Source organism: Stegostoma tigrinum, chromosome 3 (assembly GCF_030684315.1).
Source record: "Stegostoma tigrinum isolate sSteTig4 chromosome 3, sSteTig4.hap1, whole genome shotgun sequence".
Classification (NCBI taxonomy): Eukaryota; Metazoa; Chordata; class Chondrichthyes; order Orectolobiformes; family Stegostomatidae; genus Stegostoma; species Stegostoma tigrinum.
Genome location: NC_081356.1, coordinates 15,626,114 through 15,639,786, shown reverse-complemented (window position 1 = coordinate 15,639,786; position 13,673 = coordinate 15,626,114).

The window sequence follows — 13,673 nt, the reverse complement described above, 5'->3', positions numbered from 1 at the left end:
TCATTTGGAACAAAAACCAAAAGAACTGCGGATTCTACAAATCAGAAACAAAAACAGGAGTTTCTGGAAAAGCTCAGCAGGTCTAGTAGCAACTGCGAAGAAAAATATCAGAGTTAAGATTTCGAGTGCGATGACTGAAGTTGTTCTGAAGGAAGGGTCACCAGACCCAAAATATAATTGTGATTTTTTTCTTCACACTTGCTGTCAGACCTGCTGAGCTTTTCCAATCATTTAGAGACACTTCAGTTAGATCAGCCCTCAACTTCCTAAGCACAAAAGGAATACAGGTTAAGTTTACAAAAGGCAAAGAAACAGGAGCAGGATTAGATTATATGGACTCTCAAACCTACTCTGCTATCCAAGAAAACAAACATTACTCGAGCTCAACCCTTTCCTAGACTTCTTCAGTCACCTAGAGCTTTAAAAATCAATTCATCTCAGCCTTGAAATTAATGATTTAGTATCCTCAGCTCTTTGAAGTGGACACTTCCAAAGACTCACAATGCTTTTTTATGAATGAAATTTCTCGTCTCTGTCCCAAACAGAGAACTCCTCACCCTGAGACGATGCTCCCTAATCTGGTCTCCGGGCAAGGGACACAACTCACCATGTAGCAGGTTATGCCTCTAAGAGTTGTATATGTCTCAACATGACCTGCTCTAATTCTTCTAAACTCCAAGAGATGTAAGTCCATTCCATTCGATGTCTCTTTTCAGATCAGGAATTAATCCATTGAACATTTGTTTTACACTGTCCAATCTGAGACTTGCTTGTGTAAATTGTTCAGTTCTACTTATCAAACATTTAACCAGCATGGAACATTTAATTACATGGTGCACTTATCCTGTATGCAGAGTTGTAATAGCTGAGGCATTTACACAACAGGGAGCAGAACTATAACGAACTGATTATCACAAAAAGAAATTATTATTGGCAATTGGACCAATTCAGCAGACGTCTTGATGCAATACAACATGTCATTGTTTACCCCTTGAATGATAGAACATGCCCTGACAGCCAATCATCCAGAAAGTCAAATCCGGCCCTCATGGCTGGAGGGGAACTAGGGAAGTAATGTCAGATGTTCCCTGAACATCCTCATGGCATGGGGCATTGCAGTGAGAGAAAGTAACTGTTCAGATAAAAATTTTTCCATACAGTTAAGGTTAGAGCAAGTACAAACATGCTGGTGAATCAATCCACAAATATCTACAGCATCGAGAAAGGGAGGGGTAGAGCAGTTCCTCGTCGCCAAAAGTGGTCACTTCATGCACACAGCCACAGTTCACATTTTACCATCCAAGATGATTCAAAGCCACAGGAACTTCCAATAGGCATTCAACAAGGTCTTGCAACCAGCTACAGTGATAGAAGTCGGCAGTGGGAGAGGGCCACACATCTCAAGCTAAGCACAAACACCAAGGGATGTTACCGTGCAGCCCAAGTTACCAACATTCATGCATTATTGAATAGACATCATAAATTGCTTTAGTTTGAACCTTGTGCTGAATATTTATTTGTCATTGATTGCAACAGAACAGAAGCACAACGCAAGATGGCCATAAATGTGATGGGAAGAAAGAAGTGCAAAAAACTGTGGGTAGATTCAATTTCCCACTTTGAGTAACAGGTTAGGCTGCGTATGTTGCAGGAACAATTCTCACCACTGACCACCTTGTTGTATGAGGCTGACTGTACTATTGATCATCTTTGGGGGCGTTTGCTGCTGCCATCCTCTTTTATAGTACAGGCCCCATTTGGTTTCATATGATAAAGGAACACCACATGCTGGTCTAATGAGAAGAGGCAATTGTAATAAACAAGATGTAGTTTATTTCATGTTAGCAACTAAGTACAACTTACACTAATATGGTTGATATTGCTACAGAAATCCAGATAATAGGTCTTACTCCTCCGAGATCCGAACTGTCCTCTCATCTGTTTCATATGACATCATCATCGTGCATCCAAAGTATTAACTGTTTCAGAGCCTCACACCTTTATACAACATTGTACCATTTAGAAGGTGTTAAGAAGAACATTCTTTACTCAGACGATACATCTTACCCAAACAGTTGAAAGAATGTGGAACGTGCTATCATGGTTGGAATTTTGGTGCATTTAAGGGAAAGCTAGGCAAATATTTGATGAAGAAGGGAATAGATGGTAGACTTAGATGAGGGAAAATGGAAGAAGATTGAAGTATTGCACAAATACCAACATGGATAAGTTGAGTCAAACAGCTTGTTTTCATGTCTTTTAAACTGTGTAATTTTATGTAAAAATCCACGATGGCTATCTTTGATTCATCCTTGCAAATCTGAATGGTACCTCAGTTGCTTCTTAAAAGTATCAAATTATATTTAATTTGTCATTTATTTTACGGCCATTATAGTCTTAACTCCTATTAAGTTGCTAATATTAATTTTGGAGGATACAGATCCCTGGTTAAATATGAATTTCCTTGGGAAATTTTACATGCTGACTTTATTTTTACAGCATATGGAGTTGTAAAGCAACTATTAAGTATTTCACTGACATCACGTTTCAAGAGAGCTACCTTTCTACTGACTGTCCTCTTTTACTATTGTAATCTTCACAATCTGTTTTATTAGGCAATGCTGTTTTTTACATCTTTCACATTCATCAGAATCGCTAGGGCTTTGTTTTGCATTTGGAGGCTTTTTAGTTTGTGTTGTCTCTTCCATCTTTAGTTGACCAGCCTTATCTTTGTTTGGCAGGTAGGGCTCTTGTCCCTTAAGGATTTAGAATAACTGTTTATGTATCTCAAATTTATTTTTGCACATTTCTCACAGATACTCTACATTTTATCTGTTCACAAATTTGTTCGCTTTCCTGTGGACAGACTCTGTCTATTCCCATTGAAATTAGCCTTAAATATACCTACAATCTCAGTAGCTGGTTCAGCATTCTCCCTTTCAAGCAGAAAGTTATGGTGGATATAATGGAAAGACTTACTATCTTTCTGAGATGTACAAGTTTGTTTATCCCAATCTGTAGAAATAAAAATCTCTCCTTGAAAGTATGCTGCAATTTCACCAATCCCTGCACTTATTCAATTGACTACTTCACATCTACTACAAAAGAAATGGTACATGATTCTCTGAAATGAAATTCTTTTCTATTTCTGAATTCTTCCGGCAAAGCCTCTTTGGCTTGTAAAAGAAAATATAATGAGCAGTTATGGCGGAAGTTACTTAACTCTTAGATTTTAAAACTACACCTCTTCTTCCAAATTTCCTCTTTCCTGTAGACCTCAATCTGACACATTTAGCTCCCATTTAGTTTCTGCAATCATGTCCCAACAATACTCATCATGCCATTGTCTCCAAGTTGAATATGTGCCTGTGAATCATTCCCTAGTTTGTTTTGTACATTCTGTGTGTTTGGGTACAGGATGTTTACTACGGCCATACACTGTAAACTCTCCATCTATATTAATGTTTTGCTCACACATTACTAAGATCTTATTCCTGTTTTAATTATTTTATATCTTGTACATTTTCTTTATCTGTAATGATTAAAACATTTCCATTCTGGCTGTTACTGAATTTTGTTCCTTTTTGTTGGACTTGTGATGGGAGCATCTGGCTCAAATATCTCACTAGCTTATTCATTTAATGTTGTGCTAAAGTCTTCTGCCAATGCTCTTTGTTAAATCAGAGCACTGTGGATGTACCACAGTGACCTTCGAAGACTTCATGTATATTAGTCATTGATAGTGCATGGAAAGCTGATGACCATGCATAATAGCACATGATCTGATTCACTCTCAAAGCATTGTCAGGGGAGTGATGGTAACAGATTGTGCGTCAGGGATGAAGGACAATGACTAGCCTTCCTAATGCCTCATTGAGATCAGTAGCATGACAAATCAGAGAGAGGGAAGAGGTCCAGAGAGTTGCTGGTGAGATAAAACATGGAGACATTGGCTAACGTCTGGGTCCTCTCAGGACTTTTCAGATGATGTCACCAAGGATCAACAGGTAGGTGGGAAATAGGAGGGGGTCTGCGGAGTGCCACAAGAATAACAATGTGTAAGTGGGAAGACAAACCCTTGCAAGAAACTCTCTATCAACAACTGGATGAGTAAAAATGAGAGATGACAGAGATTGAAGTTCCTTTTCCAGGGCACAGTATTTTTGGCGGAGTTCAGCGTTCACAAGTGCAGCACCACCAAGTTCTTTTTTCCCTGTGTTGTCTTCAATGGAGAATGCAGCAGTTCCCATGCAATCTGTGATCTTCCTCCCATCTCCTGTTTCCCGCTTCCACAGAGGCACTGAGGGAAACTTCAGCGCCTTGTCATCAGAATCACAGGCTGCAGTGCGCAATATTCGGACAAACAGAGCCCAGTGTTCCTGCCTTTAAAGGATTGAGGCTGGATGGAATGAGATTTACTCTTTCAGGACCTGGCAGGAACCTAATCTCTGGATTCCAGGGAGCTTAAACTTAGACCCTGCGACACCAGGCTGCAATCAACTGGCACAATGCTGCCTCACTTCTAACTGACTCTGATTCCAATGCAACACTTAACAATTTCTCATCACGAGTCCTTAGTTAACAACTTAGACAAAGGAGTATCAGAATAATTCATGGGAAGATATGCTTAAGAACACTGAAAAAACAAGGTGAGAAAAATATATTGAAAGCATATTATGTTCTCTTAAAGTATGTTACAGGAATAATAATTCAGAATTTGTTATTAGAATTGGCTCTTTAACTTAGGGAGGTCTCAATACGCATGAACATATGAATTGGGAGCAAACATAGATCATTTCTCCCTCTGAACCTGCTCCACCATTCAACAAGATCATAGTTGGTCAGTTTATTTTAAATTTCACATTCGCATCTACTCCCACTAACATTTGATTCTCATGACCAACAAAAATACTTCTGCCTTAAAAATATTCAATATTCAAATTGAGGCAAACGGTTACAAGAGAGAAAAGGGTTCTTCTCATCTCTGTCCTAAAAGAAAGCAACTCCTAAGTTTAAAATGCCATCTGTAGCTCTGAACTCACCCATGACAGTAAACATCATTTCCACATCCATCTTGTCAAAATTTTTTGAAAATCTTAGAAACATCAATCAATTCACCCCTCACCTTTCTAAACTCCAGTGAAAACAAACCCTGTCTGTCCAACATTTCTCGAGTCAACATGCTCATTACATTGAACAATCGAGTAAACCTCTTTGGAAATGACTCGAACACAGTTACTGCCTTCCCTAAATCAGGATACCAAGACTACGCAGTATTGAAAACATTGTGTCACTGATGCCCTGTATAACTGAAGCATAACACACTTTTCTGTTCAATTTCTGTGACTGTAAAGGATGGCATTCCAACACACATCGTAATTTATTGCAAAATGCATACTAACTTTTTGATTCATGCACTACAATAACCACGAACCCTGTGTATCAGAGATAACGGGAACTGCAGATGCTGGAGAATCTGAGATAACAAAGTGTGGAGCTGGATGAACACAGCAGGCCAAGCAGCATTTTAGGAGCACAAAAGCTGACGTTTTGGGCCTAAACCCTTCATCAGAAAAGGGGGATGGGGAGAGGATTCTGAAATAAATAGGGAGAGATGGGGAGGCAGATCGAAGATGGAAAGAGGAGAAGGTAGGTGGAGAGGAGACAAACAAGTTAAAGGGACAGGGATGGAGCCAGTAGAGGTGAGTGTAGGTGGGGAGGTAGAGAGGGGATAGGTCAGTCCGGGGAGGACGGACAGATTAAGGGGGATGCCACACCTCCATTCCCTACCTACTAACTTCATCCCACTCCCTTGGTCTCTCCGTCCTCCCTGGATTGAGCTATCCCCTCCCTACCTCTCCACCTACACTCACCTCTACTGACTCTTATCCCCACCCCTTCAACTTGTCTGCCTCCTCTCTACCTACCTTCGCCTCTATCCATCTTCGATCTGCCTCCCCCTCTCTCCCTATTTATTTCAGAACCCTCTCCCCCTTCCCCTTTTCTGATGAAGGGTCTAGGCCCAACACATCAGCTTTTGTGCCCCTAAGATGCTGCTTGGCCTGCTGTGTTCATCCAGCTCCACACTTTGTTATCTTAGATCCCTCTGTACCTTGGAATTCTGTAATTTTCACAATTTACATAATATCCTGCTTTTTTATTCTACCTGTCTTAGATGTAACTAATGAATTATTAAGTAATATATAATTAACCTATTTACTGTTCATCAAGTTTGACTCTACTTTTAGGCCTAAGATTTTGAGTTGACATCCTTTCCCAGATGCTATCAATAGTCGAGACTAATATCAGCAAGATTGGCAGCAGTGAATCTATCCAAAACATCCTTAGATCATGTCTGAGATAATAAGATAATGAATGCAGTGAGGACTTTGCAGGTGTGAGACTGCTATAAGGTGCATTTACATGCCATTCCTCTCCCTGTTACCATTCCATTACCTACATGAAAGGAAGTAAAATACAACATTATTAACTTCCTGCACATACTAATTTCCCTGTTATCAGTTACTGATTTGGTTGTTCCCAACAGTGCCAAATAGCAAGTGTTCTGATTTTCTGCTTACTGTAGAATAGCAAAATGATATTCAGCCAAAAGGATTTGTTGGCTGAACCTCAAGATTCTAGAGTATCATCTGTTGGTTAGAGATAATGGGAACTGCAGATGCTGGAGAATCCGAGATAACAAGGTGTGGAGCTGGATGAACACAACAGGCCAAGCAGCATCTTCGGAGGTGAGCTGCATTCATCCAGCTTCACACTTTGTTATCATCCATTGGCTAGTCTTCTCTCATTTTCATCCCTTCCCCTTCCCTGAGGTTTGGTGACCCTGGGCTTAAATCATCACCAGTCATATCTCTTAAATGAGAGAGCAGCCCTATGGTCTGATAAGATGAGGTGACTTGACCTTGACTCTTCCTGATCCTTGAGGTCTTCCTAATTAAAGTACAAATACAGTGACATACAAAATTAGAACTCATAGAGCCTGGCACTGTATAACTGAAGACCCAAACAATCGCATCATCAGATACCCAAAGTGCAGTGACTGTAATGAGATCAGCCAGGTGGACCTCACAGAATATGCGTTCTCTGATCGGGGCAGTTAGCCTAGTCTAATCAGGGTGCCCTGGCTGACAGATATAAACAGGAAAGTCAGAGGTGCTAAAACAAAAACAAAGTTGCTGTAAAAGCTCAGCAGGCCTGGCAGCACCTGTGAAAGAAAAAACAGAGTTAACGTTCCCAGTCCAATGGCCCTTCCTCAGACTGGACCCAAAACGTTAACTCTGTTTTCTCCTTCACAAATGCTGCCAGACCTGCTGAGCTTTTCCAGCAACTTTGTTTTTGTTCCTGATTTACAGCATCCGCAGTTCTTTTAGTCCTTTTTAAGTTAGAGGTTCTGTTCACTCTCAGAGCTGACTCTGAGGAAGCTGGACCAGTGTCAGGTACTATGCACATGTAAATACAGGATGATTTGCTGAAAGGATAACGGCCTCTGTAGAATTATTTTGCACAGTAATACTGGGGCATTTAGATGGCTGAAGAGAGAGAAATCTCTTATAAAATACAGAAAATAAAATCATCAACAGTACATTACCTCACTTAATTTTAAAATGACTTGCAATCGTACAAAGAGCAAAAGAACAAAGAAAATTACAGCACAGGAACAGGCCCTTTGGCCCTTCAAGCCTGCGCCAATCGAGCTCTTCTGTCTAAACCTGTCATCTATTTTCTAAGGGTCTGTATCTCTTTGCTCCCTGCCCATCCATGTGCCTGTCCAGATACATCTTAAAAGACACTATCGTGCCTGTGTCTACCACCTTCACTGGCAATGCGTTCCAGGCACCCACCACCCTCTGTGTAAAGAACTTTCTGTGCATATCTCCCTTAAACTTTTCTCCTCTCACTTTGAATTCATGACCCCTAGTAATTGAGTCCCCCACTCTGGGAAAAAGCTTCTTGCTATCCATACTGTCTATACCCCTCATGATTTTGTAGCCCTCAATCAGGTCCCCCCTCAATCTCCGTCTTTCTAATGAAAATAATCCTAATCTACTCAACCTCTCTTCATAGCTAGCACCGTCCATACCGGGCAACATCCTGGTGATAACAAAGTGTGAAGCTGGATGAACACAGCAGGCCAAGCAGCATCTCAGGAGCACAAAAGCTGACGTTTTGGGCCTAGGCCCTTCATCAGAGAGGGGGATGTGGTGAGGGTTCTGGAATAAATAGGGAGAGAGGGGGAGGCGGACCGAAGATGGAGAGAAAAGAAGATAGGTGGAGAGGAGAGTATAGGTGGGGAGGTAGGGAGGGGATAGGTCAGTCCAGGGAAGACGGACAGGTCAAGGAGGTGGGAAGAGGTTAGTAGGTAGGAAATGGAGGTGCGGCTTGAGGTGGGAGGAAGGGATGGGTGAGAGGATGAACAGGTTAGGGAGGCAAAGACAGGCTGGGCTGGTTTTGGGATGCGGTGGGGGAAGGGGAGATTTTGAAGCTGGTGAAGTCCACATTGATACCATTGGGCTGCAGGGTTCCCAAGCGGAATATGAGTTGCTGTTCCTGCAACCTTCAGGTGGCATCATTGTGGCACTGCAGGAGGCCCATGATGGACATGTCATCTAAAGAATGGGAGGGGGAGTTGAAATGGTTCGCAACTGGGAGGTGCAGTTGTTTATTGAGAACCGAGCAGAGGTGTTCTGCAAAGCGGCCTCCAAGCCTCCGCTTGGTTTCGCCAATGTAGAGGAAGCCACACCGGGTACATTGGATACAGTATACCACATTGGCAGATGTGCAGGTGAACCTCTGCTTAATATGGAAAGTCATCTTGGGGCCTGGGATAGGGGTGAGGGAGGAGGTGTGGGGGCAAGTGTAGCATTTCCTGCTGTTGCAGGGGAAGGCGCCAGGTGTGGTGGGGTTGGAGGCCAGTGTGGAGCAAACAACGGAGTCACGGAGAGCGTGGTCTCTCCAGAAAGCAGACAAGGGTGGGGATGGAAAAGTGTCTTGGGTGGTGGGGTCGGATTGTAGATGGCGGAAGTGTCGGAGGATGATGCGTTGTATCTGGAAGTTGGTGGGGTGGTGTGTGAGAACGAGGGGGATCCTCTTTGGGCGGTTGTGGCGGGGGTGGGGTGTGAGGGATGTGTTGCAGGAAATGCGGGAGACGTGGTCAAGGGCATTCTCGACCACTGTGGGGGGAAAGTTGCGGTCCTTGAAGAACTTGAACATCTGGGATGTGCGGGACTGGAATGCCTCATCGTGGGACCAGATGCGGCAGAGGCGGAGGAATTGGGAATAGGGGATGGAATTTTTGCAGGAGGGTGGGTGGGAGGAGGTGTATTCTAGGTAGCTGTGGGAATCGGTGGGCTTGAAATGGACATCAGTTACAAGCTGGTTGCCTGAGATGGAGACTGAGATGCCCAGGAAGGTGAGGGATGTGTTGGAGATGGCCCAGGTGAACTTGAGGTTGGGGTGGAAGGTGTTGGTGAAGTGGATGAACTGTTCGATCTCCTCTGGGGAGCAAGAGGCGGCGCCGATACAGTCATCAATGTAACGGAGGAAGAGGTGGGGTTTGGGGCCTGTGTAGGTGCGGAAGAGGGACTGTTCCACGTAACCTACAAAGAGGCAGGCATAGCTGGGGCCCATGCGGGTGCCCATGGCCACCCCCTTAGTCTGTAGGAAGTGGGAGGAATCGAAATAGAAGTCGTTGAGGGTGAGGACGAGTTTGGCTAGGCGGATGAGGGTGTCGGTGGAGGGGGACTGGTTGGGCCTGCGGGACAGGAAGAAGCGGAGGGCCTTGAGGCCATCTGCATGCGGAATACAGGTGTATAGGGACTGAACGTCCATGGTGAAAATGAGGTGTTGGGGGCCAGGGAATTGGAAGTTCTGAAGGAGGTGGAGGGCGCGGGTGGTGTCACAGACATACGTAGGGAGTTCCTGGACCAAAGGGGAGAAAATGGAGTCCAGATAGGTGGAGATGACTTTGGTGGGGCAGGAACAGGCTGAGACTGGAATGGACTGACCTATCCCCACCCTACCTCCCCACCTATACACTCCTCTCCACCTATCTTCTTTTCTCTCCATCTTCGGTCCGCCTCCCCCCCCTCCCTACTTATTCCAGAACCCTCACCCCATCCCCCTCTCTGATGAAGGGTCTGGGCCCGAAACGTCAGCTTTTGTGCTCCTGAGATGCTGCTTGGCCTGCTGTGTTCATCCAGCTTCACACTTTATTATCTTGGATTCTCCAGCATCTGCAGTTCCCATTATCACTGATACAACATCCTGGTGAACCTCCTCTGCACCATCTCCAAAACATCCACATCCTTTTGGCAATATGGTGATCAGAACTGTACACAGTATTCTAAATGTGGCCGAACCAAAGTCTTATACAGCTGTAACATGACCTGCCAACTCTTGTACTCAATACCCTGTCTGATGAAGGAAAGCATGCCGTATGCCTTCTTGACCACTCTATTGACCTGCGTTGTCACCTTCAGGGAACAATGGACCTGAACACCCAGATCTCTCTGTGAATCAATTTTCCCTAGGACTTTTCCATTTACCGTATAGTTCGCTCTTGAATTAGATCTTCCAAAATACATCACCTCGCATTTGCCCAGATTGAACTCCATCTGCCATTTATCTGCCCTACTCTTCAATCCATCTATATCCTGCTGTAATCTCTGACAGTTCCCTTCACTATCTGCTACTCTACCAATCTTCGTGTCATCTGCATACTTGAGTAATTCTGTAATTAAGTAATTCTGCCTTTATGGCGTAGCCTAGTTCCTGGTATCAGTATCTCTCTCGTGCAGTAATTTATTTTTTCAGGCATGCTAAATTATTGTTTAGTTAAAGCGTGATTAAATCTTATGCTGAGCTGAGCCTTTGTCTCATAACAAGCATAACAGCGTCAGCAGTTGTCACTATCTCTAACAAGCCTGTAATTCCTGTTTTCCTTGTTTATTGGTTTGCTAGTCAGTAAGACATACTGGTGTTCTAGGACTGGAGTGTGAATCACTACTGATCTAATGTATCTCTTTATATGGTGTAATCATTGCTGAGACTGCATGAGGAGCTTTCTCACAGCCGGCTAGGCTCCTGATGTTTATACCTACATATGGTGGTAACAAACTGAATTCAGAATCAAAGGCTGTGATTTAATCCTTACTCCCAAGATTTGTGGATTTCATCCACAAGGCTGACATTTTCATGTAATTCAGAAGGCAAGTGTTGAGCTTCTATTACAGCATTACATTAAACCATTTTCAGGTTGGAATAAAAGATTTTAGTGACAAAATTAAGTTTTTAATGATACAATTTAAAGATGTGCAGTGGAAATTGAGACCAGATCATCTGAACTGTGTTGGAACCACTGATTACAGCCCAGATTAGATTTAAAATACCGATCTGCTTTGCTTCCAACAACTTTTCAAGCCTCAACCCTGATGCAGAATCCATTCCAACAAATAGGGATCAGCAAACTATTCAGACATCATTAGCATTAATGAACCTTTACTTGTTACTTCCTACAATGTCCCAAAGGCACTGAGAGAGGGTAAGCGAGTGAGGAAATAGGTTAGCAGGTAGGTGAGGGGCTAACGTGCCTGAGGGGAAGGGCATCAGATGGGTAAGGAGATAGAGTGAAAATGCGAGCAGTGATATGGTAACAGTTGAGTGTGAGGGTAGGCTTGTACTGGGTAAGAACATAACAACATGAGAATGAGGAGCAGAAGGCAATTCAGCCCATCGATCCTGCTCTGTCATTCAATGCATTCATGGCTGACCTTATCTAGGCCTCAACTCCACTTTCCTTCTAGTTTCCATGACACTTCAACCCATGACTATTCAAAAATCTATCTATCTCCCTTTGTTTACTCAATATCCCAGCATCCACCACGGAATTCCACAGATTCATGACCCTTTGAGAGAAGTAATTTCTCCTCATCTTTTTTTTAATTTTCTACCCCTTACCCTAAAAATCATCTTGTTCTAGATTATCCCACATAAGAAAACATCTGCTCTATATCTAGTTTGTCAATCCCCTTTAGCATCTTGCATGCATCAATTAGATGTCCTCCCATTCTTCCCAACACCAGAGAGTACAGGCCTAAACCGCTCAATCTCACCTCATGAGACAAAGAGTGTACTGTCATGTTGACCAGCCATGTTGGAGATGGTATGTGTTCCCGACCATGTCTAGAGGGGCCTGCAGCCATGAAGAAGGGTCGAGACTAGTCAACCTGGTTCATGAACCTACAGTTCTCCATAAGGACCAGCTGCATGGTGGATTATAAGTTATCAGCCAAATATGAAGAGTATTGGTGCTGACAGGTCAAGGTAACCTCAAGGTAACAATCAAACCCAGGGGTTTAGGTTTGAATTAAGTAACATTTGGACAGAAAGACAAGGTTTTACAATAAAAAAAAAGTTTTTCTTGGTGTCATGGTGACTTTGTGTGTTTCAGATGGGAATCAAGGTTAAAACATGGAGAGTTTGAAATTAGATAAACCATTGAAGCTATTGTACATCTTGGGCTAGTTTAGAGATTTTGTACCAGGGCATTAGGAAATTTATTTTAATATACAAGTTTGCTGTTGAGTCAAATGCCATGCCTGTGGTTTGGTTCTGTGCAAAATCCTGAAGTCCAACTACTAGCACTGATATTTCCACACCACAGCAATGTAGAGAGGCCGTTCACCATCTATTTTTCATGCACAGTGAGGATGGTAATAAACGCTGATCTTGACAGGGATGTGCAAATCCTAAGAACAAATAATAATAAAAAGAAAGTGTTTTCTTTTCATTTAAGTACTATGCTTCGGAAATACGAAGCTTAGAGTCATAAAACAATATTTCAATTATTAACATAATTACTGTTTGACTTATCCATAAGTATTATTAGTTGTTTTAAGCAGAGTTAATTATTCTGTATATAACAGAAAAATTCTAGCGGTGTAGAGGGTCCATTAGTGAACTGCTGTAGATCATCATCTTGAAGTATAAGCATCAAATCTTATTGAGATAGAGCTCTGATAAAAAATGTGATTAAAGAAGCAACATAACCAAGCAGACTATGTCTGGGATTATGAGCTCTTCAGAATGTTTCACCGCAGAGAAATTTGCATCAATTCAATAGCCAGTTATTTGGTTTAATTTAGTTCTTATTGGAGATAATTTAGTTAATCTTTTTCAGAGACAGATCTTCAGAGATTGCTTTCCAGAGGCAATGTTCCATGGGAATTGTTAGTGCAAAATGTTCTTTGCATTCTTCCACAATAAGTTAGTTCACTTTTATGCAAGGAAATTTATTTTAATATACAAGCTTGCCGTTGAGTCAAACGCCATGCCTGTGGTTTGGTTCTGAGCAAGATCCTAAAGTCTACTGCCAGCACTGATATTTCCACACCACAGCAATGCAGAGGGGCCATTCACCATCTATTTTTCATGCACAGTGAGGATGGTAATAAATGCTGGTATTGACAGGGATGTGCAAATCCTAAGAACAAATAACTAATAAAAAGAAAGTGTTTTCTTTTCATTTAAGTACTATGCAAGAATTCAGAGAGTTTAGACAGTCATGAACACATAAAGAGTTGAAACTGTGCCAATCACGTAATACAGAACGTGAAGATGCTACAGACAGTGCAAAAGGTGATTACCAATAAATG